The 20,621-nt window shown below is 43.2% G+C and overlaps 1 long non-coding RNA gene across 1 annotated transcript; it reads left to right on the plus strand.

The window, feature by feature from the left end:
- The first annotated feature begins 1,354 nt into the window (after positions 1-1,354).
- LOC117245083 lies at positions 1,355-19,040 on the plus strand. Its single transcript, XR_004499284.1, has 3 exons — positions 1,355-1,476; positions 12,960-13,072; positions 18,356-19,040. It is a non-coding gene; the product is annotated as an uncharacterized LOC117245083 (long non-coding RNA).
- Positions 19,041-20,621: the final 1,581 nt, after the last annotated feature.

Genomic DNA, 20,621 nt, shown 5'->3' on the forward strand with positions numbered 1-20,621 from the left:
TTTTAGATTTGCTCCATGCTTTATTTTGCAGCTCATTTTTGATGACAGTTCATTCCTCCCACGTTGCATTATAAATTCAGCTGTATTTTAGCTTTGGATGGAACAGGGGTGTGTGTGGGGTGGGGGGGGGAACTTTATTTCTCTTTTCCCCCCTATTTTCCTGTGTCAGTATTTTTTACACAAGGTCAATAACAAGCTCCAGTGTGTTTACAATTACCAAGAGGATGGGATTTGTTATTGTGCCCCAACAAATGTGCTGATGCTGCCATTATTTATGGAGAGGAGATAAAAATCGTGCAACGTTCTGAGACAGAAGTAAGGTGTGTGTGGTTTATATCTGTATTTTTGATGAGTTCTCTTAATAGGCATTGGGCAATGCACAGACCTGTGACCGTGGGATGTAAATTTTTCTTTGCAGTAAAGCTGTCAAAGGTTTGTGGGTTTTTTTATGACTCACATTTATGCAACTTGAGAAAAAAAATCAAAAAAATCTGACTTCCTGTAGTATTTAAACCCAGAACTGATTGGTTGGTAATGGCTGTGGTCTCAAGAAGTGTGAAAATAAGACAAATGTATTCACTTAGTACTGAGGGCACTTTTAGGAAAAATTGATTGTGAGAATTGATTTAGTTTTTTTTAAAAAAAATCCAGTTTTTAACAATCCAGTTTTTAAAATCCCCATTAAAATTTGATTGTGAGAATTTGATTTTTTTTCAAAAAATCCAGTTTTTAACAATCCAGTTTTTAAAATCCCCATTAATATCTGTATTCCTGTGCTCCTTGGTTCAGCTGGAGTTGCTGAATTACATCACGAGCCTTGGGATGAGTCCCATGGAGAGGATCAGAATCCAGTGCTGGGCACTTTTCGAGCCCCACCCCAGCAGGGGCTGTGGGATTGTCACCTCCTTTCCCTGCTGGACAAGGTGGGGTCAGTGTCCTCCCCCAGATTCCTCCCTGGGCTTTCAGCACTGAGTGGGTCCCAGTGATGAGATGGGGAAAAGCCTCATTTCTGCTGTTTGGAAAGGGGTTCATCCCAACTCCTTTGGAGCTGGGGGTATCCATGCAAAATCCCATTTCCTTTGGTCCATCCCTGTGGTGCCAGCCCCTCGCTCCCCTCTGCTTTCCCTGGAGTGAAACCCTGGCCCTGCTCATCTGTTCCACCTGGGAATGCCCAAGGAGCAGGATGAGAACAGGAATCACCTCCTGCTCCAGCAGAAACTCCCAAAGAGCCATTACAGCAAATCATCCTTTCTTGGTGGGATGGGAGGGATTGTGTTTCGGGAAAAACTCACAACACCTGTCTCAGATTTACATTTCAATTGCCCTCAAAGGAGTCTCTCTCCATTTTCCCATGAGCTCAGGGCAGCAGAGAGTGTTTTGTCTCCCTGTGGCTGGAATTTGGGAGCTGTGGATCCCTGCTCCAGTGTCTGTGTGAGGAACTGCTCCTTGTCCTTTGAGCTGCAGCTTCTGAACCAGGTAAGAGTAGATTTCTTCTGCTGTCATTGGCTGAAGTTACTCCAATATGGATTATTCCCAGCACCAAGGATCTGTTCCTTTGCCTCCCTCCAGCTCTTGCCACAAGTTTCTGACCAGATCCCAGCAATGCTGCTCTTCCTGCCTCTATTGTGAGATGTAAAACAATTTGATTTGTTTCAATTTCTTCTTGAGAGCATTGATTTTCAGCTATATTTTAACAGCTTGCTTTAGATAGAAAAATGTTTGAAAGTGAAATTTGATTGAGTTTTGCTTTATGTTCATCTCACAGGCTCTTTATTGATTCTTTAGCTAACCTGATACTGAAAACCACTTTGAATCCCAGAATTGTACAAAATTCTTATCGTCTGTAAGACATTCCTGAATGTTTTATTCCCTGGTGGAAAGGGAAGCTGACATCTTTGCTGGGCTGGGAGAGCACCTCTACAACTGAGTATGGGCCTTTATTGGGATGTGAAGCCTTTTCTGTGGAATTCTTTAAAGAGAGCAGCAGCTTTTTCATAATTGGCTGCATTTTGTCCAGAACAAGGCTGTTTACACATTTTTATTTTCTCTGCTGCCACTGTTGTGCAGCTCAATAGTTATATTTGTTTCAACGCTGCCAAACTAGTTGAATTTTAAATATTTTCTCCATCTCAGGCTTCAGCTCTACCTCAGCCACTGAATATATTCTGCAGAGGGGAGTTTCCTGCTCACACACTCAGTGTTATATTGTGGATATAGAAATGGCTCCTGAAAACATTTTTGAAGATGTGCTATTCCTTTCCAAAAAAACAATGAACTTTTGAATACCTTATTAATAATTTCTGTGTTGCTCTAAGTTTGGTTGTAGTTGAGATATGATGGAAATTCTCAAGCTAAGTTTCCCCTCAAATAATCTCAGAAGAAATTCTTACTAAGAGAATGCAAACCTTTATTTCCAGTTAAATTTCATGGGGAATCTTGGTGCATTTAGGATAGGATTGGATAAGGGGAAGAAGTTGTGCCTATTTAAGCTTTGATGAGATGATTAAATTCTGCCTGCTGTGAATATGAAGCACAGAGTCTTTAACTGGTTTTTTTTTTGGGTGTGTTTGGGCTTTGTTTGTTTTTTTTTCTATTCCTGATTTATTAATGCTCAGATCCCAGAGTGGTTTGGATTGGAAGGGACCATGGGTAGGGACAACTTCCACTGTCCCAGGCTGCTCCAAGGCTGGCCTTGGGCACTTCCAGGGATCCAGGGGCAGCCCCAGCTGTGCCAGGGCCTCTCCACCCTCACAGGGAAGGATTTCCCCAATTTTCTCATCTCATTCTGCCCTTCTTTCATTCTCCATCATTTTCTCCCTGATGATGTGATCAAAATCTCCCTTTGTTGTGATCAAAATCCTGTTGTTGGTATTTAGAGAAGCTTTGGGCAGCAACAGAGATGGCAAAGCAGTCAGATAAGCAGAAAATAGATATTTCAGATCATTCTTGCTTTTCCTTTCACTACAGTGAAGTTTGGTTGAAGGGTGAAGGTCAAGCTGAATTAAGCAGCAATAAAGGACAGCACAGCCCAGGTATAATCAGCACTAAATTAACCCAAACGAGTAGTCAGGATGATAAACAAGACTCTTCTGACTTGCTAACAGCTCTTCTTAAAGTTTAAAGAAAACAAAAATCAGAAGAAAATCTGTAAATAACTCTTCACTACACAACTTTCCACCCAAATTCTACTTTTGCTGAGCAGGGATGGGAAGGGCTCTTCAAAGACTGACACGATTTCCATGCCTTTCACTCTAGGAAATGCTATTTATTATTAAAAGCCTTTTTTTTGTTAGCGTAGCAGCAAAAAGGAAAAGCAAATATTCGCTGTAATGAAGTTTATTACAACTTTCTCATACATGGAAATGTTAGTGACAAACTGCCACAGGTTATAAATATCTCCTTATAAATATTTAAAAAAAAATCAGTAATTCAAGCATCTCCTTGTCATCAGCAAAGCAAACTCTTTAAATTTACAAAAGCAATCCCTCTAATAAAATGATTGTTCAGAGCTGCCATCAGCTCCTGCTGGTGATTTGTCACTTTATGCTGACTCAGAGAGTGCAGTGCTGCCACTGACATTCCTTGGGATGGAAATCTGGGCTCATCCCAGGGAGAAGGAACATTTCCAATGAATATTCCTCACTGCTGGGCAAGCAGAGGCTGCCTGGGACTGGAAATGAGGAGTTTTATCCTGCTTTGCTTTGTGGTGAATCAGCTGCCAGCCGAGCCCTGCAAATCCCAGGGAGCCCCCTCAGTCCCAGGGGAGCAGAGTTTGGGACTTCAGTGAGTGAAGTGGAATAATAATTTGGGAGAGAAAAATATCCTTTTTTTTATCTCTTTTTTTTTTTTTTTTTCCTGCACCTTTATTACCATAGCAAAGTTTGTGTGGTTTCAGGAAAAAAAGGAAATTACCATTAATGTAAAAAGTGGATTAAAATAAAGTCAAGAGTTCCACTACCTGTTTCTCACCCCCAGAAACTCCCCTGGCAGCCTCTGCAGGTTCCTCAGATGGAATAGCAATATTGCCATTAGAGCAATTTTAAACCTTGGGGGCCTAAGAAATAACTCAGAAATGTGGAAAACCAGAAAATATCTGTCCTACAGTGCTGGATTTGTACAAGTTACAGCTTGGGCAGCAATCAAATGAAATCAGTGACCTAAAGAAACTTGGGAATTATAGTCCCAAAACAATGGCACTGGAATCAGTGCAGCTGCCAGAATTTCAGAATTCTGCTCACAGGATGCTCCTGAACATCCCCATCACAGACCTGACCCTCTCATCCTTCTGGACACACCTTTGGAACCAGAATTTGCTCCAAAGAGGTTCCAGATCTTGTGGCTCTTCCCCCCCAAAATGTGAAGTGATGGAATTATTCTGATGCTGCAGTCTCTGCATTTCCAAACCTTCTAACAAACCCCAGCCTTGCCATGAAACCTGGGCTGGTATAAAAATACAACGTTGCCAAAATAGAATGAAATCTTCAGAATATTCCTCAATGTTGGGGAAAATCTCTTCACAAAAAATCCTCAGTGTTGAGAGGATAACCCCAAATATATGGATTAATCCTTCAGTTGTAAATATGGAGGGGTTGGCACACTTGTACAAACAATATCCAGTGTGCTGTTATTTCATAAAACATCCTCCTATTTCACACCCTCACCCTGTTTTCTGGTGTTATTTTAATTTACCTGCTTTGCTCCTGTTTTCAATTCACCCACAGATGTGTTGGGGGGTTCCTTTTTTACTTTTTAATGCAAAGGGACCTCTGGATGCTCTATAAACAATGAGAGTAATAGGGAAAATTTAATATTTGTTTGCTGGGCTCGGGAAGGACTGGTAAAAGAAGGGAGGATATTTGATATATGATTTTTATTATATATTTTATATATATGATATTTGATTTCCCAAGTCCAATAATAGGTGGAAGCTGTGCCTTCCATTCAATTTGAGCTGCCTGAATGGCTCTACCGGGCTTTTTCTAAATAACATAATCGAAAATTCTCGATAAATACAGGAATTAAGCACCCACAGACGATAAGATTCATGAAAAAAATGGGGATTTTATAAAACATTCAGCAGTTCTTCAGCATCCCAGCAGGATGCAGCTGTTTCCTCCTGGCATCACCAGAGGGCACTCAGCAATTGCATTTCAGCAATTCTCATTTTTTGCCATCCGTGTCAGCCGTGTTCTGTGTTTCCCTCCTTCACAAGACAATATTCCACACGAGGGTTTCTCGTGCATCACCACAGGGTTTGTTGCTGATAAACAATCCTCAGCAGAAAGGTAAAATAAATGTTGTGTATAAATAGCGCTGGAATATGGCACTTTGGGGAGTGAAGGAAGTTTTAATTCCAAATAACAGGTATTTATTTATGTCTGCTCAGGGACTGGATGCTCTCGAGTCATGGTGATGCCTTCCAGACATTCCTGCAGCAGGGCAGGGAGCAGCTCTGAGCACAGTATTCTCTGAGGGGGGAAAAAACCAACAATCTGGTAAAAAAGAGGATTTTCAGGGTTTGGGAATGTGTCAAGGAAAGGTGAGGTGGGAGAGGCAGCCTGGTTTTGGTGCTCTGTGCCAGGGAGGGCTGATCCCAAACACCACTGGAGCTCCAGCCCTGCCCCTGCAAATACAGACACTCAAATATAAACATTTAGGAATGCAAACAGTTAAATGTAAGTATTTGTGAAAAAATACAAACAGAAACAGTTAAATACAAACATTTTAGTCTCAATACAAGTGCAAACGCTCTGGATAACAAGTGCAAAAACCACCAGCAATGTGCTGGTGGTCTGTGTTTGCCCTTCTACCCAAGAACCTTGGAATCACAGAACCCTTGATGTTGGAAAATACATCCAGGATCACTGAGTCCAGCCAAGAGGAAAGAGAGATGGAAGTTGTCAGGACAAAGGTCTGATTCTCATCGTGTGGCTGGAGCTGTGTGTAAGTTGTTGTAGCAACATTTTGTGGTGAGTGTGGAGCTCTCCAGCCACCTCCAGCTCTGGAAGCCTCCCAGGAAATCCAGGAGAGGTTTCTGAAGGACAGGACAGATGATCATGTAGGACACTGTAGTATCACAGTGCTGAGACAGCTCCCATAAATATTGAGGCAAGACTTTGCCTGGACTCATCAATAATTATTTGGATGAAGCAATTAATCTCGTTGGAATTGCCTGTACAGGTATTTTTTTGCAGGTAAATAATTTCTGGGGAACAAGGCTGAGCTTTGTCCTGAGCCCTGCTGTGCTCTCAGCACTGAGCAGGGCTCCAAGCAAGCCCACTTTGAGGTTTGCCATCAGTCCATGTCCTTTTTCCAGCTAAAAAATTGGTACTGAAGCATTTGGAGCTTCTCTTATCTCTGGTTCCATGTGCCATAAGCTCTCTTGTTTAAATTAAACCCCTCTGTTTTCATCAGGGGCTTTCCCAGGGAGAGAACTGCCCTGGCATCCTCTGCCATCCTCCTTCAAAGGGGAGTCCTGAGCAATTCCTCGTGATCCAAGAGTTCTTCCCTCTGTGCTATCGTCAGGAAACACAAGGTCCTTAGCAGATAAAAGGCTGTGAAATTCTTGCCTGTTCAAGCCAAAAGCCACAGCAAATCTCCACACCTGCCTCTGAGCCTGGCTCAGGATCCTTAGGGTGGTTTGCTTTGAAGCAAAGCTGGAGTCACAAACCCAGTGTTTTCTTACGTGGACCTTTCTCCCTTTTGTTACAAGTCCAACATTTGGCTGCTACCAAAATGGAATCTAAACTTTATCACAAGAGCCTGTTTTACAGGACTGACACCCTTGAGATGAGTGCATTCTAAAAGGACAGATACTCTGTACAACATTCAGAAAGTACTAAAATCCTGACCCTAGAAATGTGTTGCTGTTTTCCTTCCTGTGTTATTCCTTTTGCTTTCAAATCAACTGTAATCAAAAAAAAGGATGTGGTTTCTCTTTTTAGGAAAGAAAGGGGAGCAGGAAGCTTATTTACACTTAATCATCTTAGTGACATAAAACATTTAATGTCCTTAAATGATCCAAAGTGTTCTAGATCTGAGTTAGAGCTGCAGTGCTTTTGAGGTCTCAAGTTTGTGCGATCCTAAAACCCACAAAACTTTGATGTCCCTCACAGCTGGGACATCACAGATGGATGAATGTACAAAAGATGTTGGAACTGTAAGGTCATGAACCAGAAAACTTGCTCAACCAGAGTGCAGAGAACAGTGGGTCCTCTTCAGAGCAGAAATCCTGTGGTTACAGCTTGGAAATGCCAGAGCTGTGATGGGTTCAGTCACGTGGGGTCACTTCATACTGATGGAGGATGTGTCATTTTATTCAGGAAGAGAGCCAGAGGTCAGGGAAAAGAACAATTCCAAGTGCTGAGTCATTTTCTGTTAGCTCTGAGAGCAAATGCTTTGTGTGCTGGGTTTGTAGGTTTTGTACAGCAGAACATCAAACACGGGCGCCAAGGGACAGAACTGGTGAAACACAAAGGTAGAGAAATCAGGGAAAGGCTCGTCCTTTTCAAACCACATTTCTTTGAGTGAGCTCTGCTATGGTTTTTAACTGGAAATAATGAGAAATAAAAGCCAAACATCTGAGCTGGCCAGAGGAATATTGCACAACAGGGCCTGCTGTAATTTGTTTGGAGATTTCTCTTTGTGACAGTGGGGAAACCTCGGTTGGTGGGTGCGGGAGAGAGAGACAGACAACCGTGATTTTCCTGGGGAAAGGTTCAGCAAGAAGATGAAGGTGAGAATATGAGGAGAAAGAAAAAGTTTAATTTGATGGTTTGTGCCCTTGGCATCTCTCCATATCCCAGAGATCCCCCTTGTTTGGCATGAAAAATCTTCAAAGTTTGGAGTTCATTTCCCCCATAGTCTGTAATCCCCCAGAAGCAGATTTCCCTTGTTACTGGAATGCAGCAACTCCTCAGTCCCTCAACTCTCTCCACTTGCCCAAAGCTGGTTTTCCTGCCTGCTATAGCTAATAATCAATAAAGGAAGGCAAGGACATTGACTGGGGAAAGTGCCTTATGGAAAAAATCTTATTTAGGGGTTTGTGCCTATCTCTTCCATGTGGGCTGGAGCTGCTAAAAATAACAAGCTAGAAAAGGAATTCTGTAATACACTAATGAAATTTGCTTTAGCTTTCCTGAGGATTTTGCCCAGATTTGACTTCTGTTGCCCTAATTAGAGGTAGGGGTCTCCCAGCTTTGCTCACAGCTCTCGTTACACCAGCAATTGCCTGATGATGAAATTTGGCAACTTTGGGCAGAGCTCTGGGAGCTGCTGGAGAAAGGGCCCTGCCAGCCTGGACAAGGACACCCAAAAAGTAGATACCCAAAAGACTTTCCTACTCCAAGTAGCAGATAAAGAGTGTGTTAAATTGGTTTAATAATTGCTGCTGGCAACTCGGCCGTCCTGCTGTTAAATACACCCTGGCAATGTTTAATACCTTCAATAATCAGATATTTTTAACATATTTGTTGTACCTTCTGCAGGTTGTGGCTTTAGGTCTGCAAACTCCAAAGGTTTGAAGCAGGTTCTGATGAGTAATGGTGGATAATTTAAAGGAATATTTACAATTGCTATAATCCTCTCATTATATTGTGTTTTACATCCCCCAGCAACAAATTCCAGCGGTAGCAGCAATGAACTAGCTCAGAGTAACATTTCCTAATAAAGATCAGGGAAATGAAGATGACAATTGCTTCCCATTTTTCCTGCATCCTGGCATGATGTGAAAATTCACAGTAATTTCACTGCATAGAAATCTAATTAATCAATACATTGGAATTGCAGTCGCAGCAGCTACTAATGTAGGGCTCAGGATTAATTTTTCAGCTCTGAGATTCAAACAGCCTTTCTCTTTAATTCCATTACATATTTCAGCACACAGAGTGCTGCATTTAAATAGGAACTGGATTATTTAATTATTCAAGTTGATTAAGGTGGGTAATTAAATGCTACTACTAATATATTACGTATTTTACATTTTATTTCCATTAAAAGTGATTTTTAAGTACAAACTAAAAGGATTATTTGAGTTTCCAAATCCACTTTTCTACTGCTTTTTTCTGAATTGCCTGATTGCTCATCCCCCAGTATTTCTAGCTTTGAACCAAGAATCGGAAAAAGCATTTATGGAAACCAACATGAGTTCCCACATTTGCAGTTACTTGTTTTAATAACTCTTCTAATCTGACATTTTAATTCCACCTTTTCCAGTTGCCTAAAATACTGTGAGCAAATTATCCTCAGCAAGTCACCCCTATTTTCTAATTCACAGAACCATCTTTTTACGTGTTGCTGATTTCTCTTTGGGTTTGGTCGTTTTTTGGGGTGTGTTTTTTTGTTGGTTTCTGTTGTTGTTTTGGTTTTTTGGGTTTTTTTTCATTGCTGGTGTTTGATTTGGCTTTATTTCCTTCAATGTCTGCATTCAGAGAAGGACATTGGAAGTGTCCAAGGCCAGGTTGGATGGGGCTTGGAGCAGCCTGGGACAGAGGAAGGAGTGGAACCAGGTGGAGCTTTGGGTTTTTCTGGTTTTTGATGTCTTTTCTCTTCCTCAGCTGTTTGAGCAAGGCCTGAGGGGTGAAGTTTCAGAGCAGTTTCTGTATCTGGCTTCCCTCTGGAAGTTGGGAACAACCAGTTAAAGTTGAGCAACTTCCAGCCAGGAAGTCTCCACGGCTACCAGAGGCTCAGGCTGTTTTCTTGGGCCTGTGCAAAACTGGGATGTGAGGAAAATATTGCAAAAATTCCTTGTGTCTTGTATGTAGGACAGTGAAATCCCTCCATAAAGAAATCAGCATTTATTAAATGAGCATTTATCAAAACACAGGGGTGGAGGGAGTGTTACACAGAATTAGGAACAGTCCCTGGATGTGGTGTGATAGCATCATCAGCCTGATGTTTCTCCTGGGATTTTCCTGCTCTATCCCACAGCAGCGTGGTTTCCATGCAGGTCATTACAGAACTGCCAGCAGCTGCTCTTTGGCACTCGGGACCCTTTTTGGGAAGAACTCGGGAAGTTGGGTGTGTAATAATAGGAGGATGTGCTATGATGCCTCAGGATTTCAGATTTTCTATTTTCTATCTCTGTGTAACCCTGCAGTTCTTTAGTGCAGAACTCCAAACTCCACACCCAGTGCCAGCTGCTGCTTCCCCACTTTGGGCAGACACAGCAATTCCTCTCCAGGCCTGGCAATCAAGGACACCTCACTGCCTCAGGCCCCAGAGATGGAAACAAAAGGGACTTGGGGCAGCAAACTTGGGCTAAATGACTTCATTTCCTGCAGCTGGAATTGGAAAATCAACCCCCAAAATGCAAATGGACCAAACTTATAAAAGTGTAAAACCTGTGATCCATTTTTGGGTGCAGCCCCTGGGGGGCTTTGTCTGCCCTAAATGTCCCTGCAGGCCTTCAATGAACAGAACTGCTTTTTATTCCTTTAATTCTGCCTGGCCTCTGTTTTTAGGTAGCCCCAAAAGGCATCAGCTGTGTGAGAGGTTCCAGAGCCCTTCCCCACACAGAGCACCCCAGCAAAGAGCTCTCCTTTGCTCTGCATTGTGCAGGGATCACCCCGTGGCTGACAGAGGCCCTGGTGACAGAATGGGCCCTATCCAAGCTTTTAGGGCTGATCTCTTGTGCATGAATTGGGTTTCTGTTTGAATTTTGGCCCTCTGCGAAGCTGGCTGCTCATTTTGCTAAGGCAAACCCAGAATACTAAACAGGTAATTAATTTCTGTTCTTTGCCAGGAGTCAAAAGGCAGTGTTCCCCAGGCATTGAAGGCTCTTGAGGATTACCATGAAGCTGAGCATTTAAAGAATATATAAGTAACACATTGCTAGAATTTGTATGCAAATAACATACCCAAGTATTGCTGATATTCACAATTTATTTTGTGTTTCTCTTCTGGCTTATTTAAAAATGCTCTTTGTGGTGCAGTTGTGTTTGTTGAGAGGCTACAAAGCTCTCTAATGAGGTTGGGATATCTGGCTCACTTGTACCAGTTTCCTTCCCACAAGTAGGAAGGAGTGAGCCAAGCAGGATTAGAAGGCATTGCCTCCAGGGGTGGGATGAGACCTCTGTGTTTCCCTGGAGCAATAACAGGAAGATGAACCAAGACTGTCCCAAAAACACCCTCCTGATCTCGTTCTGCCTGTTTGGCTGTAGTTTGCTGTTGGAGGAGGAGAGAGGGAAGGGGCTGTGGCCAGGCAGCTCTTTGGAGAGCAGCTCCTGCTCTCTGCTCAGGTCATGAAAGAAGAAATGTTCCCAGTCAAAAAGAGCTCTTAGGGAGCTCCAGGCAGTAAAAGGAGCCGTTGGAAGCAGAGTAGGAATTCTTGAGCTACGTGAGGAGGGAAATCTCAGGCTGACTCAGGCCAAGGCTGAGTTCTTTGCTATTTCCAGCAAGAGTGGAGAGGTGGAAGTGAAGATAAATCACCTTCTCACATGGCCAGAGTGTAATGAAATGGGAAATTCAAGACCCTGGGCTGAAGGAGGACTTATCCAACACACAGCATTGAAAACCTCGTTAGGAGATGTCCCGGGGTGGAGCTCAGGCACTCGCTCTGATTCCTCCCTGATCTGGTTTTCCCACTAAAGCTTCCCGAACATCTGCCTGCTTCTCACCATCTGAGCTGCTACACAGCCACCAGGCATGTGGGATTTGACAGGATAAAAGAGATTTGGAAGCTCTAGACCTGCATGTGCCCAACTTTCTGCAATGTTTTTTCTGAGCTGAGCGAGAGGAGCTGACAAGACAAAGCTTCTTGGAAGCTCAAGTCATCCCAGAGGGTCGGTAAAACAAGGAGTTTTTACAGGAAAATCATAACTAGGAGAACTCATACTTGTTTTGCTTCTCAATTTAGATTGCAGGCTGCTGTTTCTGAGGATGTGTTCCCACATGCTTAACACTCAGAATGGTTTTGAAATCCTCCAAGTGTATGTGGGTATTTTTAGGACTGTATTTTTTATCCAAAAAATGCTCCAGTAGACATTTGTAGCCACACTGGCAAAAACTCCAGCCAAAAATGAAGGCAAAGGCACTTCTGCAAGGCAGCATCTCTCCAATCCCATGTGTTCAGGAACCACAGCAGAACTGAAGCCAAACCCAGTTTATCTCTCACCATTTTAAAGCACTAAATGTCAGGAGAGCTTGGCAGCTGTCAATAGAAAGCATTTCCCCTTTCGCACTGGTCGTTAGCTGAGCTTTATGCACAATAAATTATTTATTAATTTGCCTTAATAGAAAGAAAATTGTCTTTTTAAACCCCCACTAAATATCTGATGGAATATATAAACTGAATTATGTCCGATATTGATCTGATCTTGTGTATATATACTGACTTCCAGTCACTTAAAATTAATATAATTGACTATGGAAGTGCCAGGCACGTTCCTGGGAGGCAGATTAATGATCTGGTGAAGTGATCAAGCACTTAGTGGCTTTTGGCTGATAAATCATTTCAGCTCCTTGATACGTAGGACATTTAATTATGGTCATTTAACCACTGTTGACTGTTGTGTCATTGTATAAACTAAAGCAATCAAAACATTACCTTGAGTGTGGAGTCGGAAATTATTGTATCCACGACCTTGAAGTTCCTGTAGGAGCAATGCTGTCAGTTTAACTGAGGCAAATCTGGCTTTTTGAATATTCAGAATATTCTCTGAGTATTTCAGAGAACTTATTTTCTTATTTAAGTGTTAGTTTTAGGGGGTTACCAAATATGTTTACCGGTTTCTCTGCACACAAAGCAGAGGTGCAGGGTTATATAACCATACCCAGGCTGCCCAGGGGAAGCCATGGAATCACAATCCCTGCTAAGGTTCAAAAAAGGCATGGAAAGGCATTCAAGAAAACCATGGGAACATGGTTTAGTGGTGGACAGGGCAGTGCTGGGTTAATGGTTGAACTTGATGGTCTCAGAGGTCTTTTCCAGCATTAAAAATTCTATGTTTATATAAAATCAGGAATGGAATAAATGCATCCTGTCCCACTGAAGCAGTTTCCAGGAAAGGCTTCCCTGGGGATCCCACATCACCTCTCCTGCAAATGCAACAAAACCAGTTCTCTGGCTGCTCAGGTAAGAATTTGGGAGTGCTCTAACATTTTCTTAATATTCTTCTTTGGCAGGGTCCCTTGAAGTGAGGAACCTTGCAGTAGAACCACAGGCCAATCAGTTTTAGCCCAGAAATAGTAATTTAAACCCAAAGCCCCAGACAAGATTTCTTCCTGCTGGAAATCACTTTTATCTGCAGAGCAGAGCTGGCAGCAGGGTTGGCTCTTCCCCAGGGAGAACCTGCCTGTGCTGGAGATAGAAAATCCTCCTTCCTGCCTGATTTCTGCATTCATGCTTGGAAAAATTGCCTGCCTGCTTAATTTTCCTGTTTTCTTTCTGCTAATCTCCACCTTGGAAAGACTTTTGAGGGGACTCAGAGGAATGACAGAGGTTGATACCAGCAGGCTCTGATTTCTGGTGTTGTTTTAATAACAAATGAGATGAAATAGGGCTGGTGGCTGCAGTTGCAGCTTGTGGGGGTCAGAAGGAGCTTGGGTTGCTCCCATTGCTGCAGAACCACACCTGATCACCCTTCCAGGGTTTTTCCTGGCTCCAACAACCTTCCCTGCTCCATGAATTGGGTGGGATTGGAGCAACCTGGTCCTGTGGAAGGTGTCCCTGCCATGGCAGGGGTTGGGTTTAGATAAGCTTTAAAATCTCTTAGAGCCCAAATCACTGCGATTCTGCCCCTTGCTGTGTTTTGGAGTCAGGAATTTCTGAGGCCAAGGGAGATTTTTTTTCCCCCCACAAGCCACAGAGTCACTGCTGGAATTCCTTTTGAGATGAGACAACTGTTACGTAATTCTGCTGGGATTTTAGGGGGAAATTGTTTGTTTTTATGGGGTAACCAAGGTGCCAGTGCAGCTTTTCCCACTGCCCCAATCCCCCGTGGGAGCCAGGGCTGGAGGCTCTCGCTGCTCAGCCGAGGAGTTCCTGATGGCCCTGGTGTCTCCAGGCAGCACTGCCAGGCTCCTCAGTGTCCCTTTGTGTGGGAGTGACCCTCAGTGGTGGCACTGGGCTGTCCCTGGCTGTCACACAGGGGGGAGAGGGGCTGCTGCTCCCCAGCCCCTCGGCAGGGAACGTGCTCTTGGAGCTCCTCCGATGGCAAAGCGAACGCTGAGTGGCTGCAGCGGCTTCTCAAAGCACCCACTAATTAAATTAGGCTTGATTATTAACCTACGAGACTTAATTTTCTGTTTCTGTGTTCCATTCTGAATGGAGAAATAGAAATGTAAATACAAATAAGCCAAAGAGGCAATGCCTGCACGAAATCTCTCGGATTTGTGAGTCCAAAGCTGCTGAGGTTGACCAGGAGGTTTGGAGGGCACCGAGGAGGGAGGTTGGGCTTGAGAAGGGGTCTGGCAGTGAGGCCTCAAAATGGGTTTATTTGGTGATGTCCTACAAGTTAAATCATGGATTTCTTTGCATAACCTTTAGCTGAATAAGATTTTATACAATTTATGCTAGAAATGAGCACTTAGGGCGTCGGTCCTGGTGATGTCAAGGTTATCTCAGACCCACCTGGGGTCCCCACAAAGATCTCCCTGCTGGAGTTAATGTGCTGAACTGAAGATTACAAATCACAATTAATCATTTGATGATGGGGAAGAATCATCTCAGATCTTGGTGTGGACTGAAATCAAGGTGGCCAGGCAGGAATGAGGGGCTCCATGCCCTTTTCTGCTGCTTTGGGTCAGTCTTTGATGGCTTCTCCCAAATGGACTGGGAATTCCTGCTGTGAGCAGGGGGAGGAGCTGTAAAAAGAGCGTGACTTTTGCTAAAATGTCACTGCAAGCTGTTCCTGGAGGAGGAATGAGGGAAAACAACGCTGTGGTGTGCGAGGCACTGCGATGCCTTTGTTCTGTGCCAGCACAGCTCCCAGAGCCCGAGCAGGATTTCAGCCCTGCTGCAGTGACATTTGTAAATGAGAACATGGCAAGGCCTGAGTTTGGCCAGGAAAAAATGCTCTTTTTAAGGGTGGGGGATAGGAAAAAAAACAAACAACAACAAAAAAAAATGTCTGGCGTAATGGAAAAGGAGAATCGGTCCAGGGGGGAAAATATAAAAAGGTTTAAGAAGCAAAACAGAATTTAGAAAGAGCAGAGCACAAATGCCAAATCACACAGGAGAAAGGGTCTTGCAGAGGTAGAATGGGAAGGGATGGGGAGGGAGGAGAACAGCTTCTGGAATGGCACAGAGGCTTAGAAAGCTAAAATGAAAACAAAAGGCCGAGGGGGAACATTCACATGGATATAAGGAAGAATGAATGGCTGTAAGGCATTTGAAGAATGCCTCTTACAGTCACTGAACTGAGGATCCTTTTAGATCTGTTTGTTATGAATTTTACCCGATGTCCTGTTTTGCTGTTTGCTATGAGACTGTTATGTGAAAAATACAGCCCCATTTCAGGGAGCTGCCACTATTCCCTGGGATTTCATGGATCTCAGCACTGCCTAATGTCGCCTTTCATTCTGCTGAGGAAGTGCCAGACTGACTGGGGGTATCTCTGACCCCCTGTTTGTGCACGAGGTCCTTCTGTGCTGTAACAAGGGCCAACTCTGAGCCACAACACTTTAAAAATGCCATTTGGAGACCAAAAGGAGCAGCAGAAACAAATGCTGTGCCCGCTCAAACCCTCAGCAGCAGCTGGTCAGGACTGGGGGCAGAGGTGAGCTATCACCTTTGTTTTTCCCTTTCCACCTCTCTCTGCCTCCTGCCTAATGAGGCACCAGCTCTTTGTCAGCACAGAACTGCTCAGGCAGGGCTGGAAATCTGCTGAGAGCTGCCTCCTGTGCAGAAGGACTGGCAGCAAGGCTGGAGAGGAATGCCAGCATGTCCATCCTGGAGGCCAGGGTCGATCTGACCCATTGGAAACAGCCAATGCTTTCCAATTCATTCCAATGAACCTGAGCTGCACCAGGTTCCACCTTGAAGGGAGAAACCTGAGGCTTCATTTGTCGCTGCTCTCAGAGGGGTCTGCAGCCTGTTCCCATCAGAGCAGAGGTGCCAGATGAGTCTCTTGCCCTCAGGCATGGACAGAGGGACTGTCCAGCAGCCCATGGAATGATGGAGTGATCTCCTGGAGGTTTGGTTACCCTTGGTCCTGCCGTGCTGGAAGGACATGGGACACAGCTTCAGGGAACCCTGCACCACTTCTCCATCCTTCCAGGCATGTTGTCCCATGGTGGAGAGTGGAAATTTAGATAGAAATGGAATTCTTGACATTTTTCTGTCTTAATGGGAATAGGAAGCCGTGTCTTCCAACACTATATATTAAAAAAACAAAGGCTTTGACTGGCAATATAATTACAGCCTGGATTGATTATTAAGTTATGGCATTTTCTGTCATCATTTGATGTTTACTTTCAAGAGTTGGATGTGCCTGCAGTGGCTGGGAGATTTTGTAGCCAGTTCTCGCTATTTCATTCCAGAGCTTTACATATTCACCCAACAATACAGTGATTTCATTAAATACAGGGCTTAAGTAAACCTCCAAACTGGAATTCATCTGCTCTGACATTAGAGCCGTGCAAAAATGAAACACATGGAAAAGAGTGGATGAGATTGGGCTATTAAGAATAATTAATACCGAATTTAATTGACAATTACTTAGCAAGAGTGATATTTGGCTTTCAAAGGCCATCTACATTTATGGTGCTACACAGAACAATAAAAAGAAGCAATCTGTTTTAGGGAGATGAACATAAAGCGGGGGAAATGCAAATGCTGGGCTCCTTTATCCTCGGGCAGTGCCTGCTGGAGCAGAGCAGGTACACCATGGGAGGTGCACACACGTTAATCAGCACTTCAGAAGGCACCTCCTAATTGTTTCGTGGATTTTAATTCGTGGGTTTTAATCCTTGAGAGCTTTTTGAGCTGGTGTTATTTACATATAAAAGATTCATCTGTTGTGTTAACGGCATGAGCGTTTACCCACGGGCAGGTGATTCACAGCCCGTGGATAAATTCACTTTTATGTTCAATCCCCGTTACTTTCTGATGCCTGGGAGTATTTTTCATGTTGTTTTTTTTTTCCTGTTCATAGTTTGAACACTGATCTCCTACGCTCTCCTTTGTTCCCATGCTCATATTATTACCACTTTAGGCTTTCCACCCTACTTTGTGAAGCCTTTAGGTGGGAGCAGAAAGGAAAGGGGACAGAAATGAACAAATGAGAGAAAGAGTGTGTAATGGAATGAATGGGAAAGCCCCAGCACCACGAGGAATCAGTAACTAATGAGTAGGAAGTACTGTTCAGTATGTCATTCATTTAGCCCTCCCTGCTCAGGGTAGTAGCAGATGGTGCCCTGAGGGACTTGGATGTTCCCATCCATGCTCCAACACTACTAAAGAGGTGAGATGAGAGAAGGAGACGAGATGGATCACACCAATCAGCCCAGCAGAAAAATGATTATGATTACATAACTAATGACCCAGGGAATTAGACAATATCAAAAATAGGAAGGATGCCAATTTGTGCTGTGACACATCTGAGCAGCCAAAGCGGTGTGGGGGCTGTGTAGTGAGAGTTGTGTGGTTCAAAAAGCAAGGGGAGCTCCTCATCAAGCCTTCAAAGATATTCCTTTTATTTGACAACAGTTTATCTAGATGCTGAGAAAACTCCACCACTGGCTATTCCTGCAGCACTTACAGGTTCTCTTTCTACTATATTGAGCTCAGCTGGAAACTTGTTAGAACCTGATTTTTGGTTAAACAGCTTTGCTGTGAGCGTGGTGGGGATGGGGCTGAGACCCCAGCAGTGCAGCTGAGGAGCAGCAGCAGTCCAGGACTGCCAGGGTGGCTCCTGCTGGGGACTGGGGAGCTCCCACCTCCTCCTGGGACAGCCAGGACCTGGCTGGCAGGGAAGTGTCCTCTGTAACACCAGGCAGAGCTCTTGGTCACCTCAAAAGGATGGGATCATGACCCTACAGGAAACTGAAACACATCCAGATATTCCAGGAAGGAATATTGGATGAAATTTGAATTTGCTCAGAAAAAGCCTTTGTTTAGCTGATCTTTCCCTACCTCGGTTCTATTTTCTTCTCCAGTTTATTGATTTCTTTGTTGAACTGTCTGGATTGTGATTCCAAACTCTTCCTGTCTGTGCTGTAATCCTGACTCCAGGATCCTGTTAGGATTAGGCGTGTGTGCCTGCCAGCTACTCTGATTGAAAAAGCTGACTTTGTTATCCCACAGCTCAGAGGTCTGGCTACAAAACGTGGAGCAGCCCAAAAATGATACGAAATGCAGCTTTTTGCCATCTGCTGGAAAATGTTAATGAGCTGATGATCTCATCCTCTATTTTAGACAGGTGTCCACATCCCCAAAAATGTGATGAGAAATGACATCTTTGTTGACAGTCTCATCAGATTAATTGGACTTCAGGAGTGAGCTAATTCTCACATCAAGAGGCTTGAGAACATACTGTGGGAGCTGTGTGAAGAACCTTGAACTCCTGCTTCTTGTGCTGTCACCAGATCATAACAGCTTTGATGGACTGGATTAGGAAATCAATATCCACACATTGACATGCTAATCCCTCCAGGGACACTCATTAAATGACGTTCAGATCAAGGGCCAGAGCAGGATGTGTGCAGTCAGGAGCTGCAGCAGAGTGTCACGTTTCATTTGGGTGCTTTCAAACAGTCTAATATAAACGGCTCTAAAACATTAAAATAAATATTAAGCTCCCCAAACCGTGAGTTTTGGGCATTAAATGGAACCTAAAGTGTTGAAAGCACGAGGAAGGGTCAGGTTTTGGTGGTACACAAAAATTAATGGGGAGAAACTCCGAGGAGTGAATGGGATCTGCTGGGTCATGAGTTCAGTGCTCTGCTGTAGGAGATATCCCTGCCATGGAAAACCTTCCATCAGGTGCTCAAGTGCTATTTGAAAACTAATTGGGATTTTTTTGTCCTCTTGGGACCCTGTTCTGTAACCTTTCCCCAATAATGGCAAAGAGGCTGTCATCTAATTTCAGAATAAATATATTCCTGGTTAATTTTTTCTTTTTTTTTCCTCTTTTTTAACTTACAAATCCTTTTCTCCTCACTGGATGTATTTACAAACAGGAATATCTACTCTCTAGATAGAGGGAAACTTTTCTCTCTAAGGCTGGATTGCCAAACTTGGTGAATGTTTTCTCATCAAAGCATTCCTGGCCTTTGCTTATCTCTATATTCAGGTATTTTGCACCAATTCATGCAGGATTTCAGACTTTTGAGCATCAGTGTGATGCAGTGACATCAGTTTTCCTGTGCTCCACATCACCATCATTCACCAGCCTCCATTCCTGGCCTTGCACAAACCCCTAGTCCTGTTTTGGGACAGCAGATGTTTTTTTTCCAAGGAACCAGCTGGGGAGGTGGCTGAAATCCTGCCAGGACAAGTGTTCTGGTGGTCTTACATTTGCCTGAGGGAAGGTGAGGAAAATATAATAATTAAAAAAAATAAAGATAAAACACTGAAATACACTGAATAAATTAATTTATATTTTACTCTTTGGACCTGATGTTTTTGTAAGGAGTTGCTGACCCTGTAATTAAATAGAATTACTTTTGTTTTATGCCTGTCTGAAATTTGCAGTAGAGATTCAATATTTCAATAGTCAATATCAAAGAGTTAATATTTAAATGTTTTATAAAGAAGAAATAAAGCAGCAGCAGCATTTCAGATTGGACATTTTTGGGGACATAATAGTGTGGGATATTGAATGTATCAGTTTTACTCCATAAATTCCTCACTATTCTTTCTTTATATAAAAATATTTCTGTGGATAAAGACAGCACTTTCACAGCTCACCTGAAGTCTCCAAATGTGGCAATTTGAAATTTTGAAAGATTATTGACCAAAAAGACCCAGTGGGGCTGCTGTTAACTCTGTTTAATGCTTTGTCTGGTGAATTGCTTCCTACAGGGTAATGACTGTTACAAGTCCCAGCTGAATGAAAAAATAGGATTTAAATATTTCAGGAATCAAGCAGAAAAGGGAAGGACAGCAAAAGGATTTGGGTGTTTTTCTTTTCATTCTTTATCAAATCTCATGCTTGTGTTTATTACTTGAAATATATGACCAGCCAACAGGAATGATGGCAGAGGTTTTGGATTTGGTGGGCTTTTTGGTTGGTTTTGGGGCTTTTTGCTTTGGGGTTTTTTTTTTTTTGGTGTGTGTTTTGTTTTGGGGATTTTTGTGTATGTTGATTGAAATGTTATAATGACTCGTTAATTTAATTAGTCTAGCTACAGGAAAAAACATCTATTTAGGAAAAAAAGCAGGGTACTCCAACACACAAAACACCTAGAGATGAAGTGAAATAGAATAATATTTATTTCCAGGTTTTATGTTCTTTGTAGCTGGTTTCCATCAGATTTTCCTGAGTTTACAGGATGAGGTAAGACAAGGACACTTTAATTCTTCTCCTTCTCTGTTACTCCCATCACCTTGTTTTACCCCATCACGATTTGCTGCAGCTCTCACAAGTCAAAGTGCTGCTGTGTTCCATTTTTCCCCTGTAAAAGCTCTTTTTTTTCAGTTTCCCAGCTGACTGAACCCAGGCCCTGCTGTGGCTGAGGGT

This window comes from Parus major, chromosome 12, assembly GCF_001522545.3.
Source record: "Parus major isolate Abel chromosome 12, Parus_major1.1, whole genome shotgun sequence".
NCBI lineage: Eukaryota > Metazoa > Chordata > Aves > Passeriformes > Paridae > Parus > Parus major.